The 14,083-nt window shown below is 39.8% G+C and overlaps 1 protein-coding gene across 1 annotated transcript in view; it reads left to right on the top strand.

The window, feature by feature from the left end:
- The first annotated feature begins 4,489 nt into the window (after positions 1-4,489).
- The window catches only part of LOC145978091 (pickpocket protein 28-like), a 53,839-nt gene continuing 44,245 nt past the window's right edge, over positions 4,490-14,083 (top strand). Inside the window, exon 1 of the mRNA XM_083110531.1 lies at positions 4,490-4,525. The gene's annotated coding sequence lies outside the window, so the exon portion shown is untranslated. The remainder of the gene's footprint in view (positions 4,526-14,083) is intronic.

Here is a 14,083-nt window from a genome sequence, read left to right as displayed (position 1 = left end):
AAAGCGCAACCGAAAAGTGCTTCGGGGCGTCTAATTTGACACAGCGCCACCGGGGAACGGACAAATGCAAAAGCTGACGATGTTCTCCTCGTCAGAGAATCAAAAAGAAATTGAGATGAGATACATTTCTGAATTCATTTGCTCACCTAATAACTTTCCTAAACGTTTCGTATGCGGCCATATTCTTAATTCTTTTAAATTACTACATACATCATTCTATTTACTTCTATTATAGTATTTGAACTCTTCTTTTATATATTTCTCAATTTACTATAATATATATAATCCCTCTTCTCCGCTCTAAGTTTTTTATAATTTCCTTCACTCCTCAATATATAGCGTGCTGCCATCTCTTGTCGATTCCGAGAAACCATTCCTCCTTGCAACATTCATTGTGTCGTGTGAAACTGGCACGTGACAAGAGGTATAATAATAATAGCTATGATAATAATTATTGTCATTATTTCTAGTTTTCAAGTTTTATCAATTGCATGACCCCCTACAAAAAATTATTTTGCGACGCTCATTACTGCAATGTATTTGAGAGCCCCACACATTCACAATCTCGGGCATTTATGGAGGTGACGTAATGAGCATCATGCTGCGGCCGCCATTACCCTCCCGCACCTCCGTGTACCTATTTGTTAGAGGCTGGATGAATCCCAGAGTCGCTCCCCGCAGGGACATTGCTAGAAAAATTCCCATGAAATATCGGTAGTTTCTCTGTAATTTTCTATCTCTATCTCACACCAGTAATACTCATTTCCTTATTTTCACGTTCAGGACAAACATCCATGTCTTACGTGGAATTGTAACCCGGGGCGCGCTGTTCTAACCACTCCGCCACAGAGGTTGACCCTGAACTACAGCTGCTCACGTAAAGATCCGTCATGATTTCACTTAGCTTACTTATTTTCCCATAAAAATGTTAACAGAGTGGCGACAGACCTGGAAAACCTGGATAAGTCAGCGAATTTGAGGTATCAAAAAAAGTCAGGGAATTTTGTCTTGATCGACTTTTTTTTTTCTTTTTTTTTTAAACAGATATCGTTATGGAACTGTGCACGGAAACAGGAAATCTTGTTGCTAAGTTTCGGCCTCAACTTTTAGGCCCCTTTTATTTACAACACAACCACGGCGCCAGAAACCAGTGATGGCAGGAGGAGAGCCAGAGAGAGAGAGAGAAATTTCCGGAGGGTCAGAAAAATGTGTTAAGCCTCTAAATATTACGTGGAAAATGCATTGAATTATAATTTTTTCTTGTCCGTATGGGAGTAGTAAGGTGACAGAACTGTCAACAGATGGAGGGGATGAGAGCGGGTGGCGCAGTCCGATAGTTGTCGGACGTCGTATAGATCGACCACAAGGAAAAATAACCTTGGGACGAAAAGTCCCCGCGCAGCTTTCCCTTCTTCCCTCCACCTCGGGCCATAAGGAAGCATGGTCCACTCTCCCCCTCCCCTACTCGCGGGGGTATGGTGCACAGGAGTCGCGGGTCTGCGCAGGTTGTTTTGCTCGTGGTTCCACTATAGTAAAACATTTTGTTGGACAAACTGAAGGAACATGGAAACAAATAGACTCCATTGACACATACGATTTTTGTCGAATATCGCTACCCGACAAAGTATCTCACTACAACTACAACATGCGACAGAATTTGTACATGGCACTCGTATGAAATTGATTTTTGTTGGATGTCTTCGGACTCCACCATCCAACAAAAAACCCATCCATAAACAAGAATAATTTTCATAGTAACAAGAAGCTGTAGCCGACTTCCGTGGCTAGCATACTGCATTACAAAGCCAGGGATCCTGGGTTCGAATTCCGGCATGGGCATAAGTGTTCTTTGTGAGTGCCCCTCTATCAATTTCATTATATCATCACTCATCCTCATTGTCGTGATTACCGAAAAGCAGCAGAAAGCGACGGTAAATAAAAATCAAGCAAGAGTGTATTTTTTCAGTTACCGATATTTTCTTTCCTCATTGGAAATTGCGTTATTTATTGCTCTACTCTTATGTCATATGTGAATAAGATTATGGAATACAGAATGATTTCTTTCAACGGTTGGTAATTTTTTTCTTATGTTAACTTCATTGCTTCTGACAACTCTTCATTGTTTACCGGAAAGAGGGCCAGTTTCGCTTAGGGGGTGGGTTGCGGACGACAAAACCCTCCGTCCTCCCAGGCACACATCCTGCGCGTGTTATTCTCCCAGTTCCCTCGCCTCTTACCCCTCGCGACAGCGCCTGAGAATGCTCTACGTCTCGTAAAGTGGAAGGACGGCGCCCCGCCACATTTCTCTCGAAGTTCCGTATTCCCCCGCACGGTGGCGTGCAATTGTCGCGGAAGAATGAATACAGAACCGACCAACCAACGATCTGTAAGCAACGGAATATTTGCAATTCAGACAATGTAAAAGCCAATATATAAATGTTAATGTAATGTATGTTCACTTGCGATTACACACAGCAGTGCGGCGTCCGTATCGTCCTTATGAGCAGCCGCCCCTGTTCCCCGGCCATATGTCATCCACTTCCATGCGTGCCAAAATCCGATGGGCAAACTCACGGCGTTGTGGAATATCTTGGGGTTTCAATTGATGCACAGTTTGAATCTTGTAGGGATTCCAGTGTAAAATGCACCGCAAAACCTTGCGAACTGTTGACCAGGGGAGTGACAATTCACGTGCCACAGCTCTAGCACTGGTTGCAGAAGTTGAGACCATAGGCGTAGCTAGAACTTTATATTTGGGTGTGCACAAAGAAAAAAATTGAGGTCTTTTCCTTTTTTAATAGCATATTTTGCAACACAATCACTTGGCTCTTTAACTGCACTGATGTTTGTAAAGGAATATAAATTCACTAAATGACAGTGTTGAAAATTTCTGAATATATGTAGTAGAAAAAATTAAATTTCATAGAAATTACACACACAGAATATGTTCATAACTGTTACGAACAAATACATCAAAATACATGTCATCTACAGCAAGAGACGTCTGTCAAAAGGTACAATGTACTTAAACTCGTCAATAACTTCATTTACATCAACAGACTAAGCTTTTTCCTGTTCCACAAATAGCAAGAGCATGGCTTCCAATCTATCCTGCTTCTGAGTTGCTCTTAATTTAGTTTTAACTTGGGTAATCTTGGAAAAAGCTCTCTCTCACACGTGCAGCTTGTGACAGGTATAGAAGAAAAGCGCTGTAGTACAGAGTAGAATGCAGTAAATATCTTCTTTCTCCAATGACATCAGAAAATCGAAAATCTATAGATACCCGTTTCATCAGCGATAATTCACACGTTTGTACCAAGTAATGACATTTTCAACTTCTTACAAACTGCCGCTTATTTTCTCTCTTATTGAAATATCTGTCTTTAATTCTCTTTGATAAAGCAGCCCATTAGAGTGTGCCTAGGCACACCCGGCACACCCCGTAGCTACGCCTATGGTTGAGGCATGTGCTGCGTGGTCAGCGACAGCTACAGCAACTTCGTCCACAACTTCCACGGGGATGGGCCGCCTTCCTCTCCCTGGTGCAACACCTGTTTCCTCGAATTTCTTCATCGTCTTCTTCAGCCCATTAATTGACATGGGCCCTCTTCTCAGCCCTTTCTGTTGGCGATATTTCCGCAGTGCAGCGTTGCTATTGCTCCCACTCAGGTAAAACAACTTCAGTAGCAGTGCACGGTCTTTCTTCGCAATAGTCATTGCTTTTTATACGGAAAAATTCAAAGTTTTAATGTTCGGCGAACATTCACATCACTAAAGGAAAAAAGAGAAACAAGCGTCACCAACAACAACCAGGGAGCTCACACAATGGTTAGGCAATGTCACCGACTTTAACGTCAGAGTTACGGAAAATTCCACGTTTTGACTGCTTACAGCGCCATTTTTTACCCTGGTGGCGACAATTGGAACTTTTTTTTGCATAATTCGCGAGCGCATTGCTTTATTAGCATATCTACGGAGTTTCAGACTGCTACTCTCATTACAGCCCGTGCTGTACCACTCTGAACATCGTCTCAGAAATGCTCAGGGCCAAAAGTCGGAAGAAAAGGGTGACGTAAAATAACAAAAAAAAGCGAACAAATCAATGCAAAGTTTAAATCCGTTTATGCTCAGATGGGCTAATCGAGACTGGACCTACAGTTAAAAGTGGGGTCCGAACCACTGTGCTACAAACGGGGCTACAGAGGCAAAGTCCATCATAATATTCAGTTCACCCTTCATACTCTTCCCAAAGGAAGGAAACTGTATGGTATAACGTCACTGTACCGATCCGAACGTACGATTCAAATAATTCATGCTGGTGAACACAGCGGCCAATAGAAAGAGAGGCGTTTGTGGGAAACCATTTGCATTTTATATGCCCACCTGAGACTATCTCAGAAAGGGATCTGAAGGGGACATGTTGACGATCCATGCATGTTGTTTATCCAAACACGCACTTCAAACTATTCCAAGCAACAGACTCGTACAACGCGTCCACAAGGAGTAAGCCGTAAACTGCTACCAGGTGAGATACTTTTATTACTGTAGTAATAATAATACAATTTAAGTATTAGTTAGGCTTACCATATTTTTTTGGGTCCAACCCAGGACATCAACTCGTTACTGCTGAATTTCAGGTTTCTTTTTGCAAAAATAAATAAAACATAAATTGAAATTACTTAAAAGCCTTAACAGTTGATTGGAACACTATTTTCAAATGTTTAATTGAATAATACATTTTCTGAGACTTCATCGAAATGTAAAAGTTTAATTTGAATTCCCTCCTATATGCTGAAATATCTTACAACAATTGGAACAAGTTTTACTTCACTTCTGTTTGAACTATCCATCGATACTGTAACATAATTAATGTTTTCTAAAGAACGCAACACATTATCGAAAATAAATGGCGAAATAACATTAACAATTATTGCCTCGGTTATGGTTCTAGCAGATGAAAATTTTGGGTCATATAACTTTTTAACCAGTTTAAAGTGCAGTATGTGTTGAAACCGAGTTCGTGTCTAGCAGAGTGGTATGAAAATGTAGCTTCTTTAGCAGCACACTCCAGATCACTGTTATTCCTATCTCTGGCTTTAAAAAAAAATCTGTTATGTTTGCTGAAGCAGTAGCATTAATAGCTCGTATGTTTAACTGTTTTCACGTGGTCTTCAATATCACCTCCTCGTTTATGTGCAAGAGAAAATGCTCCATTACAGAGTGTACATTGCACACGTTCACTGTCACTGTCGTTACACAGTTTCAAGAATTTGTATTCCTGCTGCAGGTTAACGTTAAATACACACTTTCTTTTAGCCATTGCCAAATGCAAAGCCCTTGTGAATAGTTGTAATTATCAGAAACGTGTAGACGAGTTTACTTCACACGATTGCAAGACCACCAAGACGCTCACGTAAGTATGGAAACGGAAGCGCTCGGAAGTCGATATCTCGAAGAAAGCAAATGTATAATCGATCCTTATAATCTGTCGATTCTTGCCGGTAATAAATTCTGGTCGTGAATATTCTATACCTGTAGCTATTTTCATGTTCAGATTCTCAAAACCCCGGTCATTTTGCAATTCCGGACATCACTAAAACACCAGGACTGTCCGGGCTAATCCCGGACGATGGTAAGCCTAAGGTCTAAATCACCATCCCTGAGACCTTCTGTAAACAAACGGTCTCACCGATTCGATGTATCACTCCGCGTCAGCTGATCCATGACCGCAATCAAATGCTGTTACACTCATAGTTCGCCGCACCTATTCATTTTATATAAGAGCCTCTGAATGTGAGAACCCGTTCTCAAAACATCAGACGAATATGCAGCCGCATACATTGTTACTCTCCCGGTCATTCTCTCTTTCATAACCCTTAAAACTGCAGACACTGACACACCACTGCACTGGGATACCAACTTAACCACTTCATTTACTGGTTTCTCAGGATACTACTGACAGAACGTTACATAAATATTGAGTAGAATCTGTTTCTCACCCCTTTTCAAAGGCTGTCCTTGCTGGTGTTTTGAAAACAAGCTCGGAGAACACTGAGATTTTCCCGCACGCATAGAACTCGGCATGTTATTTTTCTAAGGCTAAGTCAGGCAATATTACTAAGTTGCACTACTTCCTTGCTGTTCACATGATTATTTTTAGAAAATAACCAATGTTATAAAATATCATTATGTACACAAATTTCTAAGCTCATTGAAAGTTATATTCCTACAAAATGTTCACACTTATCTTGCCTTGCCATGTCACCAAGTTATTTTACGAAGTGCACTATATTTGGCGGAACAAAAATCGTTATTAGGATGCTTGTCAAAGTTTCCAACCGCAATACATTTACGAACTTTTTGTCTTGTTTTGATCATCATCATCAATATATTTATTGGACTTAGAGCAATGCATATGGCTGTTTATGCCCATTATATATTTTATTTACATAAGATACAATTTACATAAAATGTACAAACAAATTTCAAATACACTCCTATCTATATCATCCTTAGAAATATACATTACCATGTTATATCATGTTGTCTAAAAAATGCAAGTAAAATATATTCAAAGAAAGAAGCCAAATTTATGGGAAATGATTACTGGTGGAAAGAGTTAACCAAAAAGGTTAAGCAATAAGTAAAAAAAGAAAGAGCATTGGGTTTAAAGTGAGACGTTATTTGCGGCAGCGTATCCCATACTACAAATTGGCCGTTGTTTTACCTTACGTAATGAATCCTGTAACAACGCTGGATTTTCGTGTGGATTATTTTACTTCTATGAGTTTGCAATGCTTTCTGCATGCAGGTGGTTTTGTTTACAGAAGGTGTCAGGGTTTGTGATTTGAACTATAGTATTAGTAGGATGACCATACGTCCCATTTTGATCGGGACAGTCCCGTTTCAGAGGCGTGTCCCGGTCGTCCCCTCCATATTATTAAAAATCCATACTTTGTCCCATATTATAAAAGTCTATGAGCTATCTTGAAAACCAAACATTTCATGCTAAAAGAAATGTATTACTTTGTGTGTGTTCCGTTAATTGCAGGATAAGTATACAGTTGTTTCTTTACGGAATTGCAACAAGAATTTGTCCAGACACAAAGAAAAATCTACAGTTGTGTGTATGATGTGTGGGGTAAGATTTTCGTGTACATTTATAAACGGTTGATGAACAATAATGGTGTTCACAAGAAGATAGGTTCTTCTGAAAAATACTTCTGGTATTCCTCAACTTCACCGTACGATTAACATGAAAGGTTGATCACAAAGGACAAGAAACGCTATGTAAGTCATACCGAGATTATAATAATTAATATATTTTGACAACGGGAGATATTTCATTTATTGATTATGATGTATCATTTACGTGATCTATCCTTTTATAAATAATAACAATAATACGTTAATAACAATAATTTTATAATTAGGCCTAACCGATTTTTCACGGAGGAGTGAGGTAAATTGATCTCCTTGGGATGTCCCAGTTTTTGGTCAAAATACGAGGGCTATTTTTTTTCAACCTCCGATGGTGCCGCCAGGAGGACCGTGAAGCGCTAGGAAGCGGGACGTCCCCCCTGCCAAGGCTAATGCTCTGGCTAATCCTTCAGTTGAAGCTGAGCGACGGGCGCGTAGAGATGTCTGCTACAATCGACTCTCCCGCCAAATGTGAGGTGCGTAGTGTGATACGATTTCTACAGGCTGAGGCGCACAATGCAGCGGAAATTCACCGTCCAATGAGCTGTGTGCCGGAGAAGCACAGTCCTTCATTATAATGCCCGACCGCATGTTGCTGAATCAACTCAAGACCTTCTTCAACGAATCCACTGGGAAATGTTTGATCACCCTCCCTACACCCCAGACCTGGCGTCGAGTGACTTCCCACCTTTTCCCGGCGACGAAGAAGTGATTGGGAGGACGGTGCTTCCACAACAATGCGGAGTTTCGACAGACCTGGCTCAACAGACAGGCGGCACCTTTCTTTGCAGAGGGTATTGGAAAGCTGGTGCATCGGTACGATAAATGTCTGAATCTTCTTGGTGATTACGTTGAACAGTAGATTATATACGTGTAAGTATATTTTGTCAATAAACTTATTTTGCTATTCACTGTGGTTAGGATTTCATGCCCTATCGGAAGTTGAAAAAAAATAGCCCTCGTATTATGGTCCCCCTAAGTATTAGAAATAGGCAGGGGTGTCCAAACAATTTTTTCGTGACCCGTGCAAGGGCTGGACCCTCCGCTCTGCCGTGTAGATAACGTATAGAAGAGCGAAATAAAATAAACACATCAATCAACTACGAACAGCGGCCCGCTTGCTTTATAGTCAAGGAAAGCTATGCAATTCTTTGGCTATCTGAGGAATTAATTCCAACAGAAATGAAACCAACTTCACCTATAGTAAAAAAAATCCGACGAATCCGATTTTGAAGAGTCTGCTACCACTCTATGACCTGTAGATTCGCCACCATCTTGAAAAAATGGCGCCAAAAATTCACCTTGAAAAGTAAAAACAATAATATCTCGAAAACGGTGCATTGTACACAATAAGTGAAGATAAGCAAAATGAAAGAGCAGAAAATTTGCTAAATTATGTTTTTTGTTTGATAGAGCTACCATAAATCTTAATTGAATTACAAGACTTCAAAAATGTTCTTTAATATTTAGAATTAGAGTAAAAGTTGGTTTCCGACACAAATAACAGCAAATATGTACGAAACTATGTAATTTACGCCCTAAAGTCACTGGACCAATTTCATAGATGATGATTTCCTCCAGAGAATGGTTTTTTTTCGTGCCTTTAGTGCCATGGCTTGAGATAAGTAGTGTAATGCAGAGTCATGTGATTCCCTGTATTTTACATGTTCCATTTCTTATGATATTGGCGAGAACGTAATTTATTTTTCCTGCAGTGTCTCGTTCACTTGAGTTTGTTCAAGCTGTGAGGTGCTGAAAATCTTAATCTACATTTCGTTCAACTCTGAAAGATGAGACAATTCTGCTGCTTCGTGGCTGTAATGCATTAGGATGCTCGAAATTCTTCGGAATTTCCTTAAAGCCGATGGTATTGGGAAGTGGAGTTTGCATCTTCAATCAGTTACGCAAATGTTCTCCTATTGCTGCATCAGGGGCAACACCTGTGCTACAAGTACACGTCTGTATGTGCAAGAAATGATGTAATTAAACATGTTATCACCAGGTACCTACGAAAAATTCTGTAATCAGTGGTGAAGCGTGACATTTTTATGTAGTCATCGCAAGACTTGCAAACGTCAGGGTCAATCTTTAAACCGAGGCGGGGATTCCTACATTGATAGAGGAGAAGATCTAAATATGGGCGAAGGTTTAAATATGGGTTTTGGAGTTATCAGCGCTCCCGGGTGCTGCAGCCTGGCAGAGGCTATGGGAACTGGTTACCTGTCAAGGACAAAGGTTGCGGAGCCAATTCGCAAGAGAAAGTGGTGGTTAGTTTCGGCCTTGGACGCTGTTCTAGAATTGCGACCTCCGAAAACTTTTTGCAGGTATGTTTTAACTCAGCGTTTTCTGAATTCTCATCTGCTTTGTATAGGTTATGATATTAGCGGTACATAAAACAAATGTGGGCTTTTATAATGCCATGATTTGTTTGTGAAATATGTACCACAGAGAGCGAAAATAAATTGAAGAAGAAAAATAGCGTGATGGTCTAAATATGGGCTATGACATGAGGTCTAATGTTGAGATCACATTTTTAACAAATATTTGGATGCTTTTCTTACTTTCGATTTTTCCCATTCCGCGTGATTTTCAAAACAACAAATTATTCATAAATATGAATTTTATAATGTTTTAGCGATAAACGACTGTTTTTTAAAAATGTTAATTGCTTTTTGTGATATTGCCACTAGTAGCCCATATTTGGACCACAATTTTGAAATACATCTTTTTACCATTTTTTGGAAATTGCTTTATTTGTTTTAAAAAAAATGGAGACCTTCTATACTTTAGCTTGATATTACATTTAAGTATATACGTATTTCATAGATATGCATTTTAAAGGCAGGTGTTTGATATATTAATATTTTTCCTCCGAAAATGACAACATAAAAAGGGGGGTCCATATTTAGACCTTTTAATGATGATAACAGTGTTCGTACATGACGTGTGAAGTAGAGATGGCCAAATCCATTTTTTTCTACGGAGTATATGATCGTAAAATAAGGAAGACAAAACTTTCTTAATCAATTCTAGCCGAAAAAAATGGAAAAATTGTTAAACCTCTCTCTCCGAAATCCGGTAGTAACATTTCCGAATCGAGATCTTGAATTTTCCGGAATCCTGATATTTTTGGCCATCCCTGGTGTGAAAGTAAGATATGTTAGGAAAAAGGTTCTCTCTGAGTAAGTATGCCCGTCACCTCGACAACAAAAATCTTGGTCAGTCTCGTGTTTTGTAAAGCAAGAATATTTTTTTCCGAAATCGATATTTGAACCGCAGGATCCAAAAAAATTACTAGGAGAAATACTATGAAAGAAATACAATGGATCCAGAACGGCTTTCTTTTCTGATCTTTCTAGCACTAACCGTGGGGAAATTTGTGCTTTTGTTTACTTATATCTTTTCTAGCACAATTACTTTCATATGTATATTCTGTGTAAGTTGCGTTGCGATGCTCTTCAATATGTGTTTTTTCTCCTAAAAACAAGAGCGTTGCATGCTTTACAGCGCTGGACATTCTGAGAAGTTTCATCTTGATGACGTCACAGAAACCCTGCAGTGTTTGTAAACAAGGGGGCTGAAAAAAAAGGACTCTTATGACCAGATCTTCAAGAGCGGGGGGAGGAAGCGGTCGAAGGACCTTGGATTCGCAGACCTGCTGCGATGACTTAACACGCCTGACACCATTGCACTCAACAGGAAACGTAGCGGGACGGTTGGGCACGAGAGGTAGGACTGGGTTCTTCTTTCGATGCGCTAAACTTAGCGAATCTCTTGCGTATTTCTAGCTGTTTCATGGCGTCGCGTGACTAATTTCGCTCAAATATATATATATATATAATTACTTCTTTAAAATATTTAAAAAGCAAATTTTTTATTATTTTGCTTTGTCATCGCCACATCTCCCGATGTGACCGCACGCCTCACTTGTCTGTAATGGACTCTTAAGTTAGGCAAAGTGACCCGGTCTAAAACCGTATTTTACCGTATCATATTAGTTCAATATATTGACAGTGGCGGCAATTAGAGGTGGGGGCATGGAAGCAGGTCTCCCCTCGCCCCAAACATACTTTTTGCCCCAGCACTATTGTCTCTTAATGCTAAGCAGCGGCGTAGTGCCCACGTAAGGCTTGTAAGTCCACCTTAAAAGTTGAAATTATTGAAGAAAACGTATTTCATTCCCGTATTTATAGCTTGAACACACATAGCAATATCAGACTTCAAGTAGAACTTTTAACGAAACAATTGAGGACTTGTTTTGATCCGAGTTGTTTCTCTGTAAGGCTTCTTGAGAGGACTTACGTGCGGCTGAATGGAAGAAAAGATTTGGACTCGCCCATGGCGGGTGTGTTTGCTTACGTAGTATCTTCTCAACCAATGACAGGGCGCCCCGATTCTCAGGCACTGTAAGGCGCATTACCAGTGGGTACTAACTGGCGAGATTTCTGTCCCCGCTGCGTCTGTTTGCCACGGTCGGAAGAGAACCAAGAAAATCGACTCCCGTGTTGTTTCAACAATGCTTGACGGGAGGTGTAGCTAACAAAATGGGTGTCATTTTAAATGTGTAAACTAACTATTAAGTTCGCAAAGAGATGGTTTAATGTTGGATATTACCTTGATTAGAAGCAGCGAAGTTAAAGATAAAAGAGGAATGTCTGGCAATCCTAGATCCGACAGCGCCTGCAAAGTTAGGCGCGTGCATCCCAGTTGCCCGTAATGTTAAAAGCATACGCGTAATACTTAGCGTTATGATTTACAGATTTTTTTTTTTACCTTTTCCTTTGACTAAGTTGCTTGATATGCTTTTCAAAATGTGCGCAAATATCGTAACCATGATAATGAGTAATATTCTCGAATGCATTTGCATTTGCAAATTGTATTCTACGCATTTCCCACAAATTGCTTTTTAGTGAAAGAGAAAGAATAATAAGAATAAATCACCTTTCCAGAAGAAGAGTTTGTGTCCTTAACGAAGCTGCATGCGAAATTTGTCAATTGCTACCAGTTGAAAGTTGAGCTACAGGTAATTTATTCTGAAGCCGAATATTGAGTAAAGAGTGTGTTTGAACTTCATGAGTACTTGCGTACTACCCATTTGAATGAAGCTGTTGAACAAGTGTACAAACTAACAGAATTGTTCCTCACTGTTCCTGCCTCAAGATCGTAGGTGGAAAAGTCGTTTCCTGCACTGAAGAGGATTCGTACATTTCAACGCAGCACACAGACTCAGGCAAGGAAATCTGACTTTGGACGAGTATCCATTGTACTGTTAAAGACATTGACCAGAAACTCCCGATTCTACGACGACGTGACTAGGTGTTCAGACTAAAGGATCGTTAGATCGAGTTACAGTATAAATGAGAATTTTCAGTAAGTAATACATATGCTATTATTGTTAACATAGAGTGTGTGCATTTTGTGTTTGAAATTGAGTATGCCCATGCATGACTTACATTCAAATAGATTCTATTTAGTTAAAATATCTTTGGGTTTTCTTTATCCAATATTCGGATCAGGTTTATCTAAGGAAACCTTACACCTTTAATACAATCACGCTACGCCACTGATGCCAAGCCTCGTCTACCATTGGATTTGACCCAAAACCATCTGCCCGAATTCCATTTTCAATACGATTCTTTCTAACTGCAGTACGTAAACTGTCCCTGTCCCTCCAACCCCCCCCCCCATTTTATAGACACCTAATCGCCGCTACTGTGTGCATACATTTCTAAACAAAAACGAACGAAACACTGCAGAAAAAAATACGTTCTCACCAAAATCATAAGAAATGGAACACGTAAAAGGGAATCACATGACTCTGCATTAAACTACTTATCTCAAGCCACGAAAGGCACGAAACAAAAACCATTCTCTGGAGGAAATCATCATCTATGAAATTGGTCCAGTGACTTTAGGGCGTAAATTACGTAGTTCCTTGCATATTTGCTGTTATTTGTGTCGGAAACCAACTTTTACTCCAATTCTAAAAATTAAAGAAAATTTTTGAAGCCTTGTAATTCAATTAAGATTTATGGTAGCTCTATCAAACAAAAACCATAATGTAGCAAATTTTCTGCTCTTTCATTTTGCTTATCTTCGCTTATTGTGTACAACGCACCGTTTTCGAGATATTATTTCTTTTACTTTTCAAGGAGAATTTTTGGCGCCATTTTTCAAGATGGCGGCGAACCTACAGGTCAGAGAGTGGTAGACTTGAAAATCGGATACCTCAGATTTTTTTTACTATAGGGGCAGTTGGTTTCATTTCTGTTGCAATTAGTTCACCAGACGACATTATCTTTCCTCGACTATTATTTGTTACCCACAACATTCTACGGATTTCCTGCAAGAAAAGAGGCTAGAGGCTAAGAGGCTAGACCAGGCCGCGGTGGATAAACCTTGTCCCGTCGGCCGACTCCCTTTTGTTGGAAACATATCCGCTGCTGATTATGTAGTATTAGCACTGCAGGAGCATATATTCTAGGCTATCTGCGAAGTCTAAAGCTTAGAGAGTAAATTACTGAAGAAAACTCTAATAGAAAATATGAATAATTTTACTCATTTCATTAAGAAAATATTGACGATTCTGAAGTTGGAAACCTGAATTCTTAGCAGTTGGCAACCTGAGTTCTTAGGAGTTGGCAACCTGGCTACAATTGGGATGGCAACGTGGCTTCCTTGAAATCGTAGCAGGTGTCACAGTGAGCTAGCCCAGCTTTTGGACTCAGCATACGCCTCTGATTAGCAGGTATGAGCATATGTTTCCATCCTTGGCTCATGTCATGTGCAAAAGGGACCGGATTTTAAACGGAATTCCTTTTTTAATTTTTCAACACGAATCATGGAATAAATAACAACAGTGTTGATAATTATCTTCCACCAA

The sequence above is a fragment of the Lepisma saccharinum genome, chromosome 24 (genome assembly GCF_977018435.1).
Source record: "Lepisma saccharinum chromosome 24, izLepSacc3.1, whole genome shotgun sequence".
Classification (NCBI taxonomy): domain Eukaryota; kingdom Metazoa; phylum Arthropoda; class Insecta; order Zygentoma; family Lepismatidae; genus Lepisma; species Lepisma saccharinum.
Note: the sequence above shows the minus strand (reverse complement) of the source record. Positions and strands in the feature narration are given on the sequence as shown.